Source organism: Coptis chinensis, chromosome 2 (genome assembly GCF_015680905.1).
Source record: "Coptis chinensis isolate HL-2020 chromosome 2, ASM1568090v1, whole genome shotgun sequence".
Classification (NCBI taxonomy): Eukaryota; Viridiplantae; Streptophyta; class Magnoliopsida; order Ranunculales; family Ranunculaceae; genus Coptis; species Coptis chinensis.
In genome coordinates this window covers 57586011-57595257 of record NC_141457.1, presented here as the reverse complement: position 1 = coordinate 57595257, position 9247 = coordinate 57586011, and positions in this window count along the sequence as shown.

Here is a 9247-nt window from a genome sequence, read left to right as displayed (position 1 = left end):
TATTACACTCACTAGCAAAAATGCACGTGCTCGCACGTGGATAACAAATAAAAGTTACCTAGTACATTATATATATGATCGTTTATATATGAACGTACACAAAACAAAGTGATAACAAAACACAGACAAAATTTATTAGATACGGATTGAGCGTGCGCTATTTAAACGTTGTCAAATCTCAATGAAGAAAATTAGATTACAAAACTGGCTAAAATTAATGCAGACTATTCACAAAATAATCGGCAAAAAACTCAGATCCTCTAAATGTGACTACCAAACAAATGCCTCGGTCTATTCACGAAATTATCAACAAATCCTTTTACAGAATGTCGTTAATCAACTCCGCCTTTCATCCAATTCATAATCAAATTTGAAACTGCATGTTGTAAACAAAAATAAATAAAACGTAAGAACAATATATAACTTAAAATCTAAAATAAGTAATAAACATATCATTATGTTATGGTAAGAGTACATAGTTCATATTCTATAGATTCTTAACTTTCATTGACATAATCTGCAAAACAATTGAAGAACAATAGAGAGCAAAGGATGCCAAGCTACAACATGCATTTCTATTAAGCAAGGGTTGTTTGGGTTTATGGGGTGTCAACTCTTAGCTAGAGCTTTTATCATAACTGACATCCATATATGGTCAGTTACCAACGGCCATAATATAGATACTTGGTTGTGAGCCCAGAAACACGATGACAAAAACTTCGTTAACATGCATGAGAATAGGTAATCTAAATTACCAATTGATAAAAGATGATTGAAGAGAAATACCTTTAAGATTGTACAAACATTCAAACATTACTTAGATATCACTCTCCAAACTATATCACTTGATCAGCCACGTACAAAAACACCATATAGTTCTCAAACTCCAAGTTCAAAAATCATGTCTATAAAACACAAGCACACCCTGATATATAGTTGAGTCTCACCTTCCACTTCAGAATAAGGATCCCTAAGGTCCTTCATTATACAATCCAAATATAATTCCCCAGTACCCAAAATAGTGTGGTCCCCTGACTCTCCAACTTGGTTTTCGCCAAAGGGTAACTTTTACTGATCTTCTAGAGAGCCTTAACCATTTTTAGTAACTTGGTCGGGTTCAAAGGCTTTGTTGTCATCTTGACAACCGGAAGAGTACTGAAAAGCAAAGGCCTCAATATGTAAACCTTTTTGTCATACTTCACATTGCAAGGTGTAGTAGTTTTCATTATTGAAGCCTAAACCCCTTCAATCAGTACCTATGAACTAACAGGAGCTTTGGCTACAGGAACGCGGTAACAGGCTTTGTTACTTATTTTACAGTCATGTCTTCTTCGTATTCATGTGAATAACCTTAACCCAATACATGCACAGTTGGTCCAGTCTGAATCTCACCTCTATAAACTCTACCGAAAGCTTCAAATCGCTACACTCAGACTTCGGATGGAGTTTGGTTATATTAACCATGCAACGACCAAAATGATCACAATCCATTCCTTAAAAACTGAAGAGTCTTGCTGAGGTCTTATGTATATACACTCAACCTTTTTAGGCGCAGCTTCCTTGGTAGAAAGGATGTGTTAAACCAGCATATCAGTGAAACCTGTGGCAAACCCAAAAAGAGAGCTGCAAGCCAACCCTACCAAAGGTTGGACATTCAACCTATATGCTGCATTACTAAGAGTGACACCAAGTTCTACAAGAGTCACCTCCACACTCTTATGCTCTCCAAATACTCGGTTATAGAGGTTCAAGGACAAACTGCACAAATGATATTTCCCCTCCATTCATGCTAACTTTTGGCTATTACACTCAAAAATGTATTCCACAGTTCCTAAACAATATTACCCTGATTTCTTTTTTTTCTTTTTTACATCTTATTCTCTACATTTTCGATCTTTCTGAATTAAGTCGGACAAAACAAAATTAGATGGTCATCTAGGAAAAAAAATAACTTTATGGTTCAAATTAAACAGACATAAACAAACAAAATTATCAATATTCCCAAAAGTTGTTCCACAACCCAAGATGAATGTAAGTTGATCAGTTCATCCACTAAAAAGAAAAGTCTTCTAAGTGTAGCTTAATTAGCAAAATTTACAACAATAACAAAATATATAGGCTCATATCCCACTCAAATGTGAATGTGAAATGCACGTTATAGTCATTTAAGATGGTATAACATAAACCAGGAGTTGTAGGTATAATAAAGAAGTTGTATGACATTTTATCAGAGAGGATATGCGAGAATTATCACTTCGAAAGTTGTTCCACAACCCAAGATGAATGTAAGTTGATCAGTTCATCCACTAAAAAGAAAAGTCTTCTAAGTGTAGCTTAATTAGCAAAATTTACAACAATAACAAAATATATAGGCTCATATCCCACTCAAATGTGAATGTGAAATGCACGTTATAGTCATTTAAGATGGTATAACATAAACCAGGAGTTGTAGGTATAATAAAGAAGTTGTATGACATTTTATCAGAGAGGATATGCGAGAATTATCACTTCGAGGCCACCAGCCTAAACGTGTAAGCAACTGTCTATCTTCTTTTTTTGCTTGGTAATCTATTCTAAATAGAATGGTCAAAACCTGGTGATGTGAAGGAACTACCCCTGCACTATCCATACCTGAACGCCCCAGTAAAGCAAAGCATACATAGCAATCTATTAGCTACTGACAAATAAGCAAATGAATATATAAGCTAAACTAAAATTGTTAAGTTGCAGTGACTAAGTCACTACTTAACAGTATAGTTTCCAGCTTGTTACAATGATTTGATATCACTTTCTAACAAAAGAGGACCCTGGACTCACCAAGTAGATAGAACAAGAAGGAAAGAAAGTGTTCCTTCAACATCCTGATGCCCACAGCGTTTAGGTTAATAATTTTTTTTCCATTCAAGCTTTCCATGGTTTCCACATGCATAACCAAAAACAACTCAATAACCTTCAAATTGCAGGTAGTTTATTTGGTAAACAATCAACTCCTTTGGGCTTGCTTATGTAATATAAAAGATTAAAAAGCATGCTGAAAATACTAATATTAATACACCTCATTTACATACCTTCCTTCTAGATTTTGATATCCAACAATGCTTAATGCCGATGAAAGATGATTAGGGTTGTCATTATCCAAAAGTTTATCCTATAAGCTTGAGTCAGAGCCTAAAGCAGAAGCAGCTTGATTCTGACTTGAAAGAAGTGTCTTTCCCTGCCCGGGGAACCTACTATCTTGTGTTGACTGCAAGTTTTAATAGCAAAGCTATCAGTTCAACAAAACAAATAAATAATTAAGTTATGCATTAACCTAAAAGAACCCTGGAATATGGAGCAACAATTGCTTGCTTATAAATAAACATAAAACTTGGAAGAGCTATGTCATTATTGTACAGAAAATATCTACAACCAAATATCTTTAAATTTGTAATTAGCTTATTATGAATATTGACTTGTAGGTCATAGATGCACTACCTGAGCAACCGTTGTTTCTCTTTGTGGCATCCAGGAGGAAAAGGTTTCTCCATATATTGCTGGAAATTAAACTACTGCATGACAAAGATTAAAAAATAGGTAACTACATAAAGCTCATCAGCAAATACACATGGCTTAGTCAGCATAAGTCAAAAAATATTGTTGGGTAAGATTTCAATTTTCAAATACTTTGAAATCAAATTCATTTTATTATATTTATATGTTTAATTAAGACGTTCATCAAGTGTGCATGAGGCTAGTGACATTAATCCCTCCTTCCATTCAACTATATCCATGTCGTTTGTATTTCTTTCTTTCCTTTTCTAAACTCTTTAACGACATCCAAGTTATCCAGAACATGGATGGACACATCACTTCTGTTGTAGCGAACTAAGAACTGATAAATTGTAGCTTCTTTTGCTTTTATCTCGGCAAATAACCTTTAAAAGAGCAGCTATACCTAATACTGCATTGACAATGGAGTGTTGAATTTCTGCATACCTTTGCTCAAAGATGCCATGCATTCCTTGTCACTACGAGGGAAGGGGAAAACACTATCAAAATATTTAAAGCGAGTTTCTGACCCAACATCCGGGGTAGAGTGCACATGACAGTCGAGTCCATACTTTTACCTGGAAGCAAATCACTAATTAGTTTCTTACCAAAATTAAGTTATGGCTTGAGTAGACACCAAGATCTTATCATATACAATCTCCAACAATACTAACAAATACGAATTGTCCACAATGCAAACAAAAAATTAAGCTTACGTACTCACATAGAGTAGTCATTGAATTCTTGCCCAAGAGTTCAGGGTGTTGCATCTTGAGTGTGCATACGACCAATGTTAACGATATCCTTGAACTCAAGAACCCTGAAAAACATAGAAGTGAATCCTTAATTTTTGTTAGCTAAATTCTATCTTAAATTTGTATAGTATTGTGCATGGTAGGGATGTATAGTAGTGAGCTAAATTCCATCTTAAAGTTGTATGGTAGGGATGTAGTAGGAATACCAGTATAATGTTTTGAACTTCATACTGAAAGATCGGCTAGTGACTATAGCATTTAACCTCACAAACAGCTACCTTGACGTGATTGCAACTCCTCAATACTGATGTAAAGTGAGGCTCTAGAGAATCCAACCTTGTTACCCACAAAGAGCAAATATTGGATGACGTAGCCTAGGAATAGTGGGACACATTAGGGAAGACGCACTGGGAGAGATTAATTATTCATGAAAGATCATTGTCAAATCATTTTAACCTAAACAATGTAAAAGCTACTTGATAACAGTTTTGATCAAATACTATTTTTTTTTACTTATTGCACTTATTTTTCATTAATCAAATACTTAATTGTTATAACCAAAGACAAACTTCAGTCATTCATTGTGACAGATCAATGACTTGACAAAGAGCTAATTGTAACCTCAACAACAAATATTATCGAAAAAAACCTTTAACAATGAAAACTATACATACCCAATAAGTGGAAGATTGCACTAAGAATACAGAAAACGAAAACAAACATGGTCACTCCTTTTAGGAACATGGCTCATTTAGTCACTTGAGCCCTAAGAAATCCAGTTAATGAAACAAACTTCTAATTGGGATTTGTGAAACATATTTAGCAATCAACAGAAAACCTCAACCATATCCTAAAAACTTCAAAGCTCCACGAAACATAAGCATGCAACATCACTAATATTTAAGGTAATCAGTCTACACTTGAAAAATGATTCTTAAAATGAAAATGATCTTATTTACTATAATGCATCAGCGTACAGACAAATCAAATGTATTGGGATGCATACAGAACAAAAACTCTAAAAATTACCAATACCTTGCTGAAATGGGGATGAACCAAATGGAGTTGATTTTCAATGTTTATGATTCTCCCAGGCTACCTTGAATATAAAAGACCAAATCAAACACTAAAATGAAACCCAAAACCAAGAGAGGATTAGACTTACCATATATTTGTACTCTAACAATTTGTTCAAGAGAGGAATAGACTCACCACCCCATCGTTCAATATATAATTGAGGAAGTAAACTTGAGAAAGAGAAAACAACTCCAAATTCTTAAACAATGCTTTTGAGTTAAGAGTATTTATTTGCAATTGTCTCTCACGTAATCAAAGCTTAATATTTTGCATTTTTCGTACATTAGGCATGAATAAAATGTGAACTTCAAAGCTTCCTCTATTGATATAATTATTTTTTTCTAACAATGATAAACAATTGATTATGTCTAAATGAAAAGGAGCTAGATCTTACTAAAAAAAAGGCTAGTGGAATCACGTTTAAGGTGCTGCAATGCAAATTGTAATCTACAACCATCTGATTAGCTTTGATTTACCTTTATCCAACTTGGAAAGAGATGAACTTAGCAAAGTAGATTCCATAATCCAACCAATGATCGAAATTCCCAGGACTGACATCGTGGATACAAATCAACAATTGAATGAGGCTAGCTTCTATATAAAATTGTAATATGTTTCATTTAGTACCCAATCGCCTCTCTGAAGCATTGGGAATTGGGTAAAAGGGTGCCAGCGTGAATAAGTGAAAACAAACTGGTTCCCTAATTAAAAGAATAAAAATATGACTGTTAATACAATTGAAAAAAGTAATCTAGCCTCTTTCGTATGGAGAAGAATTTTTTAGACGAAAAAGAGATATCGTGTGAATTGAGAAGGAGAATATGGGGAGAGACTGGAGCAAAAGTGGCCATGTACTATGCAATATATAGAGCGTACTTCAATATTGTTATTCGGAACATTATGACCAACTCAAGTTTGAGTGGAGTTCCTGCAAAAATGCGTTAAGAACGAAAAACAGATTGATGATCCCCGACGATCCCATGTACATGAAACTACGAAAACAGAGATTAAAAGAAGAGAGCGTTCAAAGCTAGAGGAAAAAACTATTGACTTCCATTCAAATTACAGTTCTAAGCACACCTCATTAACATTTAAGAAAGTAAGTCAACTTCTATTCAAAGATTGGATTCACATACATTTTCTACCATAACCTACCAGCTTGTTCGACATGAATGGAGGGTGGGATTTACTATGGGAGTGTTTCACCCTTGCAATTCCTGGATACTCAGCAAACCTATTAAATCAGCACTCCACAAATAAAAATCAATTGCACTTTGCAGTTAGAGTAGCAATTAAGATGAGTTCGAAAGGGTCCAGCCAGCATTGCACTTGGTGAGGTCTCAACTGGCACTATCAAAGGAGACAACAATACCAAGCGCAAAAATAGTAAAAGTGTAAAACCCGTGCCTTCATTCTAAGGCCTAAACTAACTTACAATAAATTATGGCAGAAACATGTTTTTTGACGTACCATAATTTATTTAAGCCAATTAATCATAATCTCTTAGATAGTTTAATCGATGAGAACTTAACTAAGTACCAGACAATACTATACTAAAAACAAACAATGTATATTTTTTCATTAGAGCAAACAATTCAGAACCTAACAATGCAAAGATCTAAGTTTTATAACAATACTACAACCATAGTACAAAATATCGGGATATGACAAAATATCGACCTCTGATTTATGGATATGTATCGTGGATATATCCCCCTGTGTGGGGATATATTACATTTGGGCATCTGTAAATATCGTGGATATATCGAGATATATTGACAAATATCGACAAATATCCACAGACTATGTGTGGGTATTTCTGACTGCAAATATCGTGGATATATCGCGATATATCGACAAATATCGATAAATATCCACAAATATCGACAAATATCGATAAATATCTATATTTTCTTTGAATGTGGTCATTATAAAGGTTGAATTTGATCAGTCCTTACAAGTGTGAATAATGGAGAAGATTGCGATGGGTCGAGTTTTGACTGAGCTTGCTTTGGGACGAGCTGCCTACATATCAAGATTTTGTGATGAACTTGAATCAAGTCAGACATTGTTCCCTCCTTTCCTCTGTCAGCTCAAGTCCCTGTCTTGATGAGAATAAATGAGCTTTTAGACAGTGTATTTATAAGCGCGACTGATGCTACGACTTTAACTAACACAACTACGTTGAGCGTTACTGCCCGTTGCGTGCATGTGCCATGTTGTCACCTCGTTCTGGACGAGGTGTTATGTTGTAACGATCTATCATGAGTCCTGGAGGTTATCACCTCGTTCTAGACAAGGTGTTATGTTATAACAATCTTCCATGAGTTTTCCTGATTCATGTTGGACACGTGCATAATATATATAAATATATTATTCCCTCACAGTCATACTTTTAATATAAATTACTCTCTAATACTCAAAAATACACCTCAGAATTCCTACATATTACATTGACTTTTCATTCTTTAACAATGAATCTTGAATTTTTTTTTTTTCTACATATTACAATACTTGTTGCACTTGCAGCGGCGTTCAATCATATAGCTCATCTATTAGATCTTCTACGTTGTAATTGAATCCATGATGAGAGCGTGAAGGCTGTAACCCGATGTCTATAGATGCCTGCCTATAGAGTCTATCCAACACTCTAACGTCTTCGAGGAGGCGACCAACACAACTCAATCCACTTCATCAGTTGTCAATATGGCGTGTTCAATTACATCACTTGCCAAAACTATGCTCCCACTAGTATCCTCCCCATCACCGCCATAAACCGCATCCATCATCTTGATCAGGCAATCTACAACATATTGTAGCCCTTTGGTTGAAGCCAGGATTTTACATCCTTCAATGGAGGTTGCTATTTGGGACAATAGGGGAAGCATAAATAAAACTGAATAGAATGGTCTTGGTTTGTCCTCACCCTTGATGGAAAGAAGGTATTTTCGAGAAGATCGAGCCTTTAGCATGCAGGCAAAGGGTGATTCCGCCAAGTACTTCCCAACAAAAACAACTGAATCAAGAAGATCCTCTCCTTTTCTATGATCATGATCCTTTGCCTCTTGCAAGAACTCTAGAACCTTACCCATCGTCTCGTTCGGACCATTGACCATCATTATTCCCATGTTTTTATCAATATAACTCTCATTGATTTTAGAGACGTTTTCTACTGAGACCGATTTCATCATCTTTTCTTATGATGATTCTTTCCACGATATGAATCTTGATACAAATCTTGGCACACAAGAACAACTAGCCCTAGCATTTCCAGGAGAGATAAGAGATAAGAGAACGAAGATAACAATAAAACGATCCTTTGAATACCAAAGACCGTGGCATATTTAATTATTACAAAACTTCGGGACGTGATATAGACCAACTAAGCAAAACCTAAACTACAGAGAGGCAGAAAAATCCTACAAAAATTTTGGCGAGTTTTCCTCAGTATTTTTGAAATTTCATAAATTTAAATCTGTCATAACCTTCAAATCCAATAAAACTACACCCAACTACTAAAAGAAATATCTGATTAGCGAGAACCGGCTACTTAACCATCTCGACTAGTGCGGTTAAGTCAAGTAACCAATCCTCGAATCAAAAAATCCTATAAAAAATTTGGCAGAATTTCCTCTGTATTTTCAACATTTCATAAACTTAAATCCTGTCATAACTTGAAAATCCAATAAAACTACACCCACCTACTAAAAGATATAATTGATTAAGTAGAAACCGGCTACTTAACCATCTCGACTAGTGCGGTTTAGTCAAGTAACCAACCCTCAAATCAAAAGAAAACAATTTATATACAAACAAATCCCAGAAACCCTAATATAGGTCTTATACAATACAAACTAACATACATACATCTCTACGTTATCATAACA